Source organism: Xyrauchen texanus, chromosome 25, assembly GCF_025860055.1.
Source record: "Xyrauchen texanus isolate HMW12.3.18 chromosome 25, RBS_HiC_50CHRs, whole genome shotgun sequence".
Classification (NCBI taxonomy): domain Eukaryota; kingdom Metazoa; phylum Chordata; class Actinopteri; order Cypriniformes; family Catostomidae; genus Xyrauchen; species Xyrauchen texanus.
The window spans coordinates 36,285,221-36,299,427 of NC_068300.1; the positions used below are offsets into that span (position 1 = coordinate 36,285,221).

At 41.4% G+C, this 14,207-nt stretch overlaps 1 long non-coding RNA gene across 1 annotated transcript in view; it reads left to right on the top strand.

Moving 5' to 3' along the window:
* The first annotated feature begins 508 nt into the window (after positions 1–508).
* Positions 509–14,207, top strand: part of LOC127619094 (uncharacterized) — a 29,503-nt gene continuing 15,804 nt past the window's right edge. The window contains exon 1 of the long non-coding RNA XR_007967524.1: positions 509–572. This is a non-coding gene — a long non-coding RNA (uncharacterized LOC127619094). The remainder of the gene's footprint in view (positions 573–14,207) is intronic.

Sequence of the window (14,207 nt, forward strand, 5' to 3'; positions counted from 1 at the left end):
ACAGCTACAGTATGTTCGGAAAATATGCAGTATATAGTACGTATACAATGCTTACACAATATGCAAATTTCCTATATGTGCTCTTCAAAGCACTGACAATAGTTAAAGATTACCACAGCCAATATTCAAAGTTATTGTATACTTTCAAAATAAATGAATTTAAAACGTTAATTTTAGGTTAAAAATAGACTAACTGAACCATTAAAAAGAAGTCAGAGAGTCTGTGAAATAATGAAGGCAAACAAGGAGAGTGGAGAAGCATGCTTATTGGTTAAGATAACAGGAGGGGTGTGCTTATGAGGTAATATGTGATAACAGAAGTGTATAAACAAGTAAACTTTGAATGAGAGGATCAGACACTGATGTCTCGGCTTTGTTGTTTTGCTCAATAAAATCTAACCTTTGAAACCTGGAACTCCTAAATTCGAGAGTTTTCTTACTGAGAGGTAAAAGAGTCCTCAATACTGCACAACATAACATTGGCGACCCAGATGGAATAGGTACGGGGCCAGGGAAGCCGCTGCGGGCTTGCTTGCACTGACTGCACAAAATCACTGGTGCCAAAAACTCAGGTAAGCAATTTTGCTTAAAATTGTGTTTTTGTGTAGTCTGCTGTAGGTTTGGCCCAGATGATGGTAACTCTATAGGCCTGTTCCAGGTTTCAAAAACTGTGCATGCAAATAAGTATTGTGAATAAGTTGAAGCGTGCAAAATCCTACAGATACCACACTTCTAGGCAGCGCAGAAGTGAGCGGCTCTGGTAGGTCATGCAAGAGGCGTGTACACCCAGAGAAGGGTGCATTGAAATCCTACGGATGTTGCTGGGTGCAGTGACACCAGTGGTGATTAGGAGCCTGGTTTTGAACGGTGGCCTTTGAACTGGCTGAGAAGCAATGAGCCCACAATTTGATGGTTGGCATTGCTTTACAAAATAGCACTGCATTATAGCTAAATTGGCAGGCGCCAATTTAGGGCCGAAGTCCTAGTTGGGTTTTAGAATTTAATTTTTTGAGAGCTCTGTGTTTATAAAGGCCTTGTGTATGTAAAAATTATCAAAGTTTCTGTGTTTGTGAGAGTGTTTGTATCGGTGTCTGAAAGTGTGTGTGAAGTGACTGTAGTGCAATTGTTTGTAAAAGTGTGAATGAAAGCAAAAGACTTTGAAAATTCAGCCTTGGACTGTTCTTTTCATGCCATGAAGGAAGCGTAGTATAAGATTAACTAAACTGAAAAAGAGCAAGTGGTATATGTGTGCTTAGAGTTAAAGATTGTATCACATTGTCTAGACAAACAATAAAGTTTTGAGTCCAGTGTGTTACTTTAAACTAAAGTCAACTAAATAATTGGATTTTAAACAGAAGATAAGATATGTGAAGATAAGAAGATATGTGTTGTTACATTACAATAAGGTATAATTGTGGCAAAACACTCCATTGGAATATATATCTATATACATCTAGAAATTCACTGTGTAAAATTTGATTGATAAGATCAAAAAAAAAATGGAAAAGAGGGGGGAAAAACCGACTAATAAGAAATGTTTTTTACAAAACCAAATTCTATTTTGTAACTTGAGTATTAGAAGCAAACCTTAAATGTGAAAACTTCACATTCATGTGTCTGTTTTACATTCTGTCTGGTCCAGTTTATGAAAGAATACAATTTTGAACAATTATTAAATTAAACACTGTAAAGTCTTGATATCTAAATGTAATAACCCATGATTATTTGTTTTGTTTTTGATTTCCTATGTGTTTAAGTATGTCTGGAGAACACATTTACATGTGAGTTGCAGCTTGTAAAATGGAAAATAAAGTCCCAACCTCCAATAAGGAGGCAGAACTAAGCAAACATTGTAAACTGTTTTAAGCAAATGCTCTGATATTTAATAAAATAGAAGTTTTCTTCTTTTGAAAGTAAATAGAATGTCAAATGTTATTCATGCTGGAAGTTCTGATTTTAAGAATTAAGAAATATCTTTGATGTATTAGATTGTAAAAAATCATTGAAAATACTAAGGAAAAATTGGTCTTTGGTGGCGGCTGAAACCCATGAAGAAACATTAAGATTAAATCGAACATCATAACTTCCTCAATTATGAACGTTAACAACTTCATATACATGCACCTATTCTGTGTGTGTTTTTGATGATCTATATTCTGTTTTACCTTTATTTTGTCATCACAATGTGTATGTTGTTTCACTAACTCATTCTGCAGATGGCTGGGCCAGATTATTTACTGAAGCTGCTAATATTGCAGGAGGAAATCCGGAGAAAAAGAAGACTGAAAATGATGTGGGCTATATCTGATTTGTCCTCTCGCTCTCATTACTGCTGGTAATCATTACTGATTTGCCATTTCTAATGTGGATTTAAACCTCTCGGGATAAGTTGATTTCAGTCTTATGATACCAACTGGATTTATGATTTTTCAGACTGCCATGCATGGGTTCAATACCCATGTCTAAATTGTTCTGAGGGTCTAAATTTAAATCCAGCAGCTAAAAACTGATATAGTGATTTGAATAAATAAATATTACAAACTTTATGGCAAAGTTAGAGTTACCTATTGGATTGGTTACTCCCCAAAATGTTCCAAAGAAGGATTGAGTGTATTTTTCCATTACTGCTATTTCTAGTTGCCATAGTTAATCCATGAAATTATTATTTTATAGGCTTACATTTTCTGCACTGTGAATTATGATTCTGCTATTTAACTGAATCGTTTGTCAAGAAATGCTGATAAGTATAAGAGAATAGTAACTGAAAAATCTTATTGTTAAATGATGCTGAAATATTTGGATATATTGGAGAGTCTTGAGAAATTAAAAGGACATGGTGTATTTTACTGAGCAATTATTTCAAAACACAAGAAAAGATATTTGTTTGAATTTCCATTTACATCTTGTTTAAACTTAACTTTTCTGTTAGTTTAAAAACTTGATTTATGCTATTTTATTAGATAGAATGGAAGTTCCTTGTCCTAAGAGAGATTAAGGAAAGGGAGAAAATAAACATAAGAGAGATATTATTACTATTTTCACTGTTGAAGAATAACTTAAATATATTATTGTGAGATACTAAAATTAAAAAAAGAAGGAATCGCCCCCCTCCCCCTAATTTCTCTCCTACCCTATTCTCTCTCACAGTCTAAGTTTGATAAGTGTCTGCTCGAAACAGAAACCCAAGAGCAGATTTTTAAGTGTGCTAAAGGCACATCTCTGGGTTGTTTGTTTTCTTTTGATTAGATTTTTTATGAAAAATGATGTGATTTGACAATAATGGTAGATACAGTGTTATGAAGGAGAGGTTCAAACAGCTTTCCTCATCATGATTAAAGATTTTATATATTCAGAGGGCATTTTGAAGTGAAAATGCCCTCTGAATGTTAAATGTTTATACTAAAGATAAGAGATTCAGTTCAATGTTCATCTGAAAGAATAAATGTAGTTTCTAATCAATCTAGAGTCTATTATTGAATTAAGGTGATGTTTTTAAATTAAGCTTGACAGAAGGCTAAGGCTAACGGCTAATGTCCTTACCAATGGCAAAAACCTAAGGCAGGGCATCACCACTCTGGAAACCTGCCCAACAATGTCTGATATGGGTTTAAGGAGGTGGATGAATGCTCTTAGGTCAGAAGCATCAAAAAGGGAGGTCTAGAAGAGACCAAAAATTGGGAGTTCCACTCAACCCAACTGCATTTTAATAACCGTTTTACTAAAGCAACTTATTACAGTGTTAAATACCAAGCATTCTGTCACTGTGCCATCATGGGATCACACCCTGTCAAGAAGATTATTTATAGATTGGATTTAGGCATAAAGATTTCAGAACCATTGCAGGCAAAGGAGTTGCCTGATTTATTAAAGAAGTATGAAATAAACCTGGGAATGATGTATGAAAATGAATTTAGATTGGAAGATGATTTATTACTTTTACTTATGCTTTTATTGAACTCATGTACATTATAATAGTAATGAAGAATGGAGAGAAAGAAAGAAAAAGACATGGTGGGGACTAAAGATTAAGATTGCTTGTCTTGTTTATAATAATCTAATTGTTTAAGAAATGGAGTGCATGGTTGGCTAAAATTGGTATAATGATTGAAGCAACAATTCTTGTTAGAGGAATAATATTCTGTTGTGTGTTACCATTGATCAAATCATTCTTGATCCGAGCGGCAACTAAGCAGATGACACTGATCATGTGAATGGTCCAATGCAATAAAATGACAATTACCCTGGATGGACAGAAAGACAAAATTGGGAGTAACTTGATTCCTCTAATTAAGAGATGTTTAAAATTTAAAAACAATAAATTAATTTAAGACTAACTGCCAGAATTCCACCATTAAAAAGAAGTCAGAGAGTCTGTGAAATAATGAAGGTGAACAAGGAGAGTGGATATCGGTTAAAGGGGTCATGACATGAGAAACCAAATTTGACTTGATCTTTTGGTATATAAGAGGTCTTTGTATCATTAAAACGTCCTGCAAGTTTAATATTTTAAGACGTCCTCCCAATTCTAAACGAATCATTTATTTAATCAAGCTCAAAATACATCTCGTTTTGGATTCATGGTTAGAAGTGACGTGACGGTTAGAAGTGACGTGACGGTTAGAAGTGACGTAACAGCGTTTGCATATGACCGCCTCCAGCACAAGATAACTACGCTTTAAGCGCAAGACAACTACGCTCATTTCGTATCGCCGTGCGCCTCACAAGTGTTCAGTCGATGGACAGCGAGCTCTGACAGAGACTACTTGTGCACAGGAAAATTACGATGCCACACAGATGTGCTGTTCCTGGCTGTGGTCAAACAAAACCTCTGAATAAGCTGCCGAAAGATCCAGACGTCAGGGAAAAATGGATGCAGTTTATTTTTTGCGGACGTCCCAGTCACGGCAGTGTTAACTTAAGCGTTTGTTCTGTACATTTTAAAGATGACTGTTTTGAGGACAAATCTCAATATGATGCTGGCTTTGCCAGAAAACTGTTGCTCAAAGATAAGTCCGTGCCGACTATTCTGGGAACAACGACGACGCAAACTGTAAGGAATCTATTTTAAACTTTAAACTACTTTTTAAAGCGCAATTTCATTCATTATGAATAATCACAGTGTTTTTACTTAGTTTACTTGCATATTGTTCTGGCTGGGGGCGTCAATAATTGATACATAGGCACTGACGTTAGCCAATCATAACAGTGGGCGTTAACACTGAAGTCTTAAATGGAAAACGCCCCCAAAACAGACTGTTTGAATCAGAGGATGAGAAACAGGGTGGGAAAAGGTCATAAATCACTAGATTTTAAAAGTTTTTCTTAAAAAAAAATATATTAATACTATAATTGCACCTAAGGGAACATAATAATACAATAAAAAAACCCATGTCATGACCCCTTTAAGATAACAGGAGGGGTGTGCTTATGTGTGATAACAGAAGTGTATAAAGAAGTAAGCTTTGAATGAAAGGATCAGACACAGATACAGCTGGCGTCTCGGCTTTGTTGTTTTGCTCAGTAAAGTCTAACCTTTGACACCTGGAACTCCTGACTTCGAGAGTTTTCTTACTGGTAAAAGAGTCCTAAATACTCCTGTTACAAATGCAGACAGCGAAGGCAGACGAGGAGAGCGGATCTAAGTGCAAGCTTTACTTTATTGAAACACAAAGGAAAACCCTCAATGGGAAAATAAACAACACAGAAAATACAGGCAGGGAACACACACACACACACACACACACACACACACACACACACACACACACACACGTTGTGTTTCCATGTTTTATGGGGACTTTCCATAGACATAATGGTTTTATACTGTACAAACTTTATATTCTATCCCTAAACCTAACCCTACCCCTAAACCTAACCCTCACAGAAAACTTTCTGCATTTTACATTTTCAAAAACATAATTTAGTATGATTTATAAGCTGTTTTCCTCATGGGGACCGACAAATGTCCCCACAAGGTCAAAAATTTCGGTTTTACTATCCTTATGGGGACATTTGGTCCCACAAAGTGATAAATACACACACACACACACACACACACACACACACACACACACACACACACACACACACACACACACACACACACACACACACACACACACACACACACACACACACACACACACACACACACACACACACACACACACACACACACACGGCTAACAACAGACAAGGACTGAACCAAAAACCAGGATATAAATACACAAGGACAGGATGATTACAAATGATACACAGGTGAGAACAATGAACAAAATGGCAGTGATGATGACAGGTGGATACTGGGATGTGCAGTTCTTTTAAACAATAGACTAGTGAGACAGTGGAGCTAAACAAGGGACAAAAGTAAACCTATGGAAAACAAAAGGGACGAAAATGGAAACCAAAGGGGCAATGGTAAAACAAGACAAGGTAACCCTAACAACTCCACAACAACTGCTAAAAGTAAAGATAGTTTTTACACTATATTACATTTAAAATGATAAATAACCATTTTTATTTCCAAGGTGATAAACGAACGGCACTCACGTGTAATAAGATAAGGCCATGTTAAAACTATGTAGCATACCACTGTTTTTCACTGCATGATGCTATTAGTAGACACTATACTGTGCAGTATTGAGTATGTAGCAAGCTAGTATTCCATTCTGAATATTTGCTGCATTCCATTCAACTCGGAAAGTCAGAATTTCCAATTTTGTACTAGAAAAAATGCAATTTAATGCCTCTAGAAGTTGGACTTCCAACTTGGAAACGCATGGGGCATTGCATTTTCTAATGATAAACATAATTTTTATTAAATACTATCCATCGGTGAGTCAACGTTTCTACATTACATGATAATAAAACCCATTTAGCAACGTTTGCAGTGGCTGGTGTTTAAAATATGGTAAATTATACTTAATTTTGATAATTGTACATCTGTACAAAAGAAGCTTGTCATGGTTCCTGCATGTGCTGGGTCTAACAGTTGTTTGTTTTTCACTCCCTCGTGTCTCACAGGTGGAGCTGGCATGCGTGATCAGTGTTTCCATGGGAGCCCTGATCGATCTTTTGGAGATGCTGATCACAGTGATGAGTTACATGCCCATTGCCACCTGCTTTCCTCTAATTGCACTCCCTTCTTATTTCTCGTGTTTTCCCTCGTTCTTCGCAAGTTTATTTTTCTCTGTTACTGTTGACATGTGTGCTGTTTATGATGAAGTCTAACTCTTCTCTTTTGTTTAGTTGCAACAAGTTTGAGTATCTGTTGGATTCCTTTCTATTGAGGTGTGGTTACCTTTCTCCTTGCATTCACTCTCACCAGTTTGTGCCCGACTGTGTAGGAGGATTCCTCAATTTATGCCCGTGTCTTGCGAGATTTATCTGGGCTTCGCTTGCACCTAACCAGCTTCTATGAACCCTCTTCACGAGCTTGTGTATCTGTGGTTGCTGGTCGATTGAGGTGCAGTTACCTGTCTGCTTGCATTCAATCTCACCAGTTGGTGCCCAGGACTGTTGTGGAAGATTCCTTGATTTCTGGCCACATCTCTTGGTCGTCTGGGCTTCGCTTACACCTCACTAGCTTCTACGGAGTTTCTACGGTGTAAGTGTAATATTGTGTTACGCGTGTTTGGGGGGGCTCGAGTGATATATCGTCGGGTGGGGGGACTGAACCTGGGGGGGACTGAAACTCTAGGACTGAACCTGTTCTTGACATGGCCATGTAATGATGAAACTTACATCAATAAACAAAAACAAAATATCAGCACCATATTTGCTGCCATAGATTAAGGCTAAAAATACCTCTTTAAGCTTCTGCTTTGCACATTTTTTAAGTATGTGGGCTGCTTTGTGTTTTATTATGCTTTATTTTAGTAGTTATAGGTATTTTATGTCTATGGTGTTTCCTGTTGCTGTTTTCCTTTCCAGGTGTTTCTTTTAACAAGTTTACTCAGTTTCTTGTATAATCATTTATTCTTTTCTGAATGTCTTAATTATTTAGCATTTGTTTAACCCCATGTCACCATGTGACGAGTGTACCAGTGAAACTGCTTCTTTAAAAAATCTCCTTGAGTCTTTTATAATTTTATAATGATAATTTAAGGCCAGGTACTACAGGCAAAAATTATGATTTTTGTTCAGTTTGTCAATTTTTATATTTTTTTTATAACTTGTAAACTTTCATAACGTGCACACAATTATTACCAAAAAACAACTATAAATAGTTTGTTTTTATGATATTATACAACCTTCGCCAGGTAAACAAAGCCTTAAATTAGCGACTGTTAGAATCTTTCATCGCAATTTGTCTCCGCAATTTAAGAAATAACCGAGTTGAATTGCATATCGTTGAAAAGCTTATTCTGTCAAGCCTATGGATAGCTTAGTCGTTTATGGCTTTTTACTTGCCTGTCATGGCAATGAGGGGGGTAACCCAATTATGACATTCAAATCTCATTGGCTACTGGCCTTTCTGGCATTGTGATTGGATAGAATGTCTCAGCTGACCTGTGTTCGCCTCCAAGCTTTTAAATTATTTGCAGAGAAAAGATACACTCAAGAGACTTATATAATACAATCGATCAAACTAATCGCTTCACAAAAATAATGAAACTCAAATTAAAATGCAGAAGTCAGTAGGAGTCTCAGCTATTTAGGGCTAGAGCAACGAGGCAAGGAAAATCCTCAGTTAGTCAAGCTGAGACTGCTAGCAATTTCCTCAGCACTCAAGAACCAGGGGTAACTAGCGCATCCCGACATAAACTTGTTGACATGTTAAGAAACACGACCATGCTGTCCTGTCATGCTGAAGAAAGCAAGCCAGCAACACAGCAGTAGCTTTTACTTAATTTAGACCAGCTAAACTCCCTTTTCAGAGAGCTAATTTGTCCCACCTGTCTAAATAGTTCAAGGTTGCAAGTGACGATTGATCCTGCAAACCAAGGCTTTTGTAGTTTGGTCATGCTTCAGTGTGCCCATTGCCATGAAGAAGATCGGTACAGAAAGAGTGTTTATACCTCCTCACGCCTGCAAGACAGCACAAGAGATGTTTCATTTGAGATCAATGTGAGGATGGTGCTTTTAGCTCATGAACATGGTCTAGGTATAGAACTCTAAAGAAAATTAGTAAAGTACTAGGAATCCCTTCCATGCAGCTGAAGTCATACCAGAGACATGACAGAAGAGTGACAGGTAAATACCAATATAGAAATGTCTTTGATTGTTAGTTAGTCAACCTTAAAATCACAATGTTTTTAATATGTATTTTGTAATTTCATATAAATAACATAAAATAAATATATTGCTTTATAATCATGTGCCTTTCTTGCACTTCTGTGTGGAGCAAGAAACATCTGTAGCCTATATGGGGATAGTAGAACAACCTTTCAAATGTTACTTCATATAAATATACCCATGGAAATATAACATCAACTGGTCATAAGAGTGCAAACTGACACTGTATAACAATACTGATTGTGATGTTATGCATGTCTAGTGGCTGAGGTTGAGTGAGGGTTGGAGTCTCTGGACAGTGCAGCAGATCAGATAAGAGCAGCCTATGCAGATGTAGATCCATATGTCGCAGAACTACTCAAGGAAGACAAGGAAGCTGTAATCAACATCCAGGTGTCTTTTGATGGTACATGGTAGAAACAAGGTTTCACCTCCAATTATGGAATAGGGGTCTGTATGGACTGGTGATTGACTATGAAGTCTTATCTTTGTATTGCCATGTTTATGTGCTAAAAGAGGGACAAAATAGAGCCAGTGAAATCACTCAGGATTTCTTGAGGTGGAAAGAACTGCATGCCACTGACTGTGCAAAGAATTTTCACGACGCTAGCAAAGCCATGGAGCAAGAGTCTGCCAAATGCATGTGGGCCAGGTCATTGAGTCATCATAATTTCAGATACACAGAGATGCTGTCCGATGGTGACAGCACAGCTTACAATGCTGTCATTGGTTTAGATCCCTTTCCAGGTATAGAGATTAGAAAATTTTAGTGCATCAATCATGCGCAACCATGTATGGGGACTGCATTACGCAAACTCAGTGCAGAAAAACATCTAGGGGTAAGGGTGTAGGGAAACTGATGGCACAGATGTGTAGAAGTTTACAAAACTATTACAGGGGAGCAATACTTAATAAAGACATGGTTACTGTTGTAACCTTCGTTCCCGAGGGAAGGAACGAGAAGTTGTGTCGAATTAACTGACACAAGGGGTCTTCCTGGGACGCCAAACGTACCTCTGAACCTGAGAAAAGGCCAATGTCAAGTTGGCAGACAGAATTTGCATGCCCCGCCCCGGACATAAAGGGAAGCGGGGCAGCGAGTGTGAGTCAGGATTTTGCACCGAGGAATAGGTGTACCGTAGGTGTAGTGCTGTGGCAGGAGGGAAACAATGTCTCATTCCTTCCCTCAGGGAACGGAGGTTACATCAGTAACCATGATTTTCCCCTTCTGTCACTCACTCAACTTTGTGTCGAATGAAGTGACACAAGGGGTCCCATCTAAAAACGGCACACACTGACTGTGTTACGTGAACTGTCGAGACAGGTGCAAGCAGGCTACCGCGTGCTAGAGGCAACTGTGTCGGCTGCACATAGCCCTCCCCAACGCAGACCTTATGTTCCCCGCACCCCTGAGGGGGGGAACAGGTGCTACATGACTAGCATGGGAGCAAGCCCAGCAGCCGCTGCCTTTTCTCTGACTTTGAAATACATCACTGGGAGTTTTCCTGAGAAGGGAACTAAGCCCGTGGACCCCGACCCTAGTACAGAGCTCCTGTGACTCGTAGTGGGTCTGGCAGTGAATTGCTCCGCTGTATTCACCGGCCAGAAGGCTAGGGATGAAAACATCCATGGAGCTACACTTAGTGGCTTGAGCTCAACTGAATCAAGCAGCTCGAAAGGGGGTCTCTGAAGGCCCGGTTAGGCCACAGAGAGATCCCAGGAGGGGAACAGGCTAGGCCAGGGAGTCTCTGGGCGCCTTTCAGGAACCTGATAATCAAGTCATGCTTACCTAGGGACTTGCCATCTACTGCGTCATGGTGGGCTGCGTTAGCAGCTACATACACCTTCAAGGTGGAGTGGGACAGCCTCCCCTCCAGCCTCTCCTGCAGGTCTTCGGCTCGAGAAGAACACCAATTTGCGAACAAGCACCACTTTAGGGCGTAAAGTTGCCAACTGCAAGTGGTATATCCACTAGATCTTCTGCATCCTATCCAGGGGCCAGACGTGGAGGTTCCAGAGGTCTGGGTGCGGGTGCCAGAGGGTGGCCCGTCCCTGAGACAGAAGGTCCTTCCTCAGGGGAATTTTCCACGGAGGTGCTGTCGCGAGGAGCGTAAGATCCGAGAACCAGGTCCGGGTGGGCCACCAGGATGACCTGTTCCTCGTCCTCCCTGATCTTGCACAGCACCAGTGCAAGAAGGCTCACTGGAAATGAATACTTGCGCAGCCCCTGGGGCCAGCTGTGTGCCAGCGTGTCTGTCCCGAGAGGAGCTCCTTTCAGGGAGTACCAGAGCAGGCAGTGGGAGTTGTCCTGGGAGGCAAAGAGATCTATCTCTGGCATCCCGAATCGATCCCAGATCAGCTGGACCACTAGGTGAAACCGGCCATGACAGCGCGGTTGCCAGGGATGTGAGTGGTGCGCAGCGACCTAAGTCGTGGCTGATTCAAAAGGAGGAGATGGCGGGTGAGTCGTGACATATGATGAGAGTGCACGCCGCCATGGCGATTTATGTACGCTACCATCACGATGCTGTCTGAATGGATCAAGACCTGCTTGCCCCGGATTAGTGGGAGAAACCTCCGTAGTCGCAGGGGGACGCCCTCGGCGAGCTGGTGGGCCTCTCTGGTTTGGCGGCGCCGCGGCAAAATGTGCAATCTGCTTCTTCACTGCCGAAAACTGCTGTGCGAAGTCATCGACGGTGTCACCGAAGAGGCCAAGCTGGAAGACGGGGGCATTGAGAAAGCGTGCCTTGTCAAATTTGCGCATCTCGACCATGTTCAGCCAGAGGTGAACCACGAGGTTGGCCATCGCACACCCAAGTGCCTGCGCTGTGACCTTCATGGCTCTGAGAGCAAGGTCGGTGACAGAGCGCAGTTCCTGAAGCACGTTGGTGCTGGAACTACCCAGGTGCAGATCTTTGAGTGTCTTGGCTTGGTGAACTTGCAGGAGAGCCATGGCATGCAGGGCAGAGGCGGCCTGTCCGAGGTCAGTGATGACGTCATTTTACTGTCTCTGGAGGGGAGTACCGGAGGGGTCAGCTCGTCATGCACTTCCGGGAAGAAAGGAACCAGGCTATTAGCGGCGCCCTGACCCGAGGAACCGATCAAGTAGCTGTGAGAGAGGGGGGTGGGTGGAGGTTTCCAGTCCAGCCTCGCACTCACGGTGGCACAGGAAAGCATAGCGGATATCTGTGCGTCAGCCTCAGACTGGGCGAGCAGACCCCAAGGTGGCAGCCCAGACGAGTCATCAGCATCAGACACCGCTGTGACTCTCTCCGATGCAGGCTGGCCGCGAGGTGAGCCGCACTCATCCCAAGCTCGGACAGAACAAGCAAGCGTGCCGGGGGGCGGGTGGTTCATGGGGATTTACCCGGCGAAACAGAGCGCGTCATCATCCCCAAATCGCATTCATTGCCAGCCGGGTCATCCTCAATCCTGTGGGAAAAAGGAAGCGGCTGAAGTGGCTTTCTCTCGTGAGAAAAGAAAGCCGCGCGCGCAACGTTGCCGCGACCGCAATGAACCATTCATAAAATGCTGCCTGCGTGTGATCGCACACGAGGCAGCTTTTATGACCGTCAGAAGTGGAAAGAAATCAACCGCATCGTGGAACTACACAGAGGCGGAAAGACATCTTTAAAAAGATGCGTCGTGAAAAGGACGTTATACGCCTGCTGTGTGTTGCTCTTTTATGAGTGGGAACTCAAACTCTTTTAGAGGAAATAAACTCTTTTTAGGAGCAGTTTCAGGTAATGAAAGAGCTGTCAAAGTGCCCAGGGGCATGGAATGCACATCGTGCAGAGAGAGAGAACGCCAGCTGGAAACGCGCCATAGATCCAACAGCAGTGCTTCTTGCCAACAGAGGTGAGTGAAACAGTGGAGAATTCAGCTTTGCTGTTGCACAACTGTTCGGCTCCGAAGAAAAATTCTGACTGACACTAGCTTCCCCGCTTCCCTTTATACCCGTATGTCCGGGGCGGGGCATGCAAATTCTGTCTGCCAACTTGACATTGGCCTTTTCTCAGGTTCAGAGGTACGTTTGGCATCCCAGGAAGACCTCTTGTGTCACTTCATTCGACACAACGTCGAGTGAGTGACAGAAGGGAAACCTGGGTGATTTAGACAGCATGAAGAACGCTATCTTCTAAAAGGTTACTGGCAAGTGCCGTTTACAGCACGAACACAAGAAGTAACAACATGCATAATGTCGTCAGGACTCCGATACGAGTTTTGGGTTACGAAATGCGTTGGCAACCTTTCAGCGATTACTTAACAGTGTTGTTTGGTCTGGAAGGTTGTGCAGTTTATCTTGATGACATTATTATTTTCAGTGACTCTTGGGAGCAACATTTTGCACGTCTTCGTGCTCTGTATGCACGTCTGGTTGATGCGCATCTCACAGTTAACCTGGCAATATGTGAGTTTGCCAGGGCGACGGTGAGGTATTTGTGAAAAGAGGTCAGGGTGAGGTGCGTCCACTCCAGGCTTAAGTATTTGCCATTGAACGGTTTCCTTCTCCTTCGATTAAAAAAAGAGCTGATACATGTCTTAGGAATGGTTGGCTATTATCTAAGTTTTTGCCCAAATCTTTCCACTGTCGTTTCTCCTTTAATTGATCTGTTGAAAGGGTTTTCGAATATTATTGGACTTTAAACTGTCAAAAGGCAACATCAATTTGTTACTGACAACTGCTCCTGTCCTGACTGCACCTCGGCTTGATCAGCTTTTTAAAATTCAGGTGGATGCTATCCAGGTCGGAGCAGGAACCGTATTGCTGCAGACGAACAAAGATGGGATAGATCACCCTGTGAGTTTTAATTCACAAAAATGATTCAGTGATCGAGAAAGAGGCTGTAGCTCTGATATGGGTGCTCCAACATTTTGATGTCTATGTTGGGGGAGGGGTACCTGTGGTCATTTATTCAGACCACAACCCTTTGACATTTTTACATTCATTACAAAGCCCAAGCCAGAAT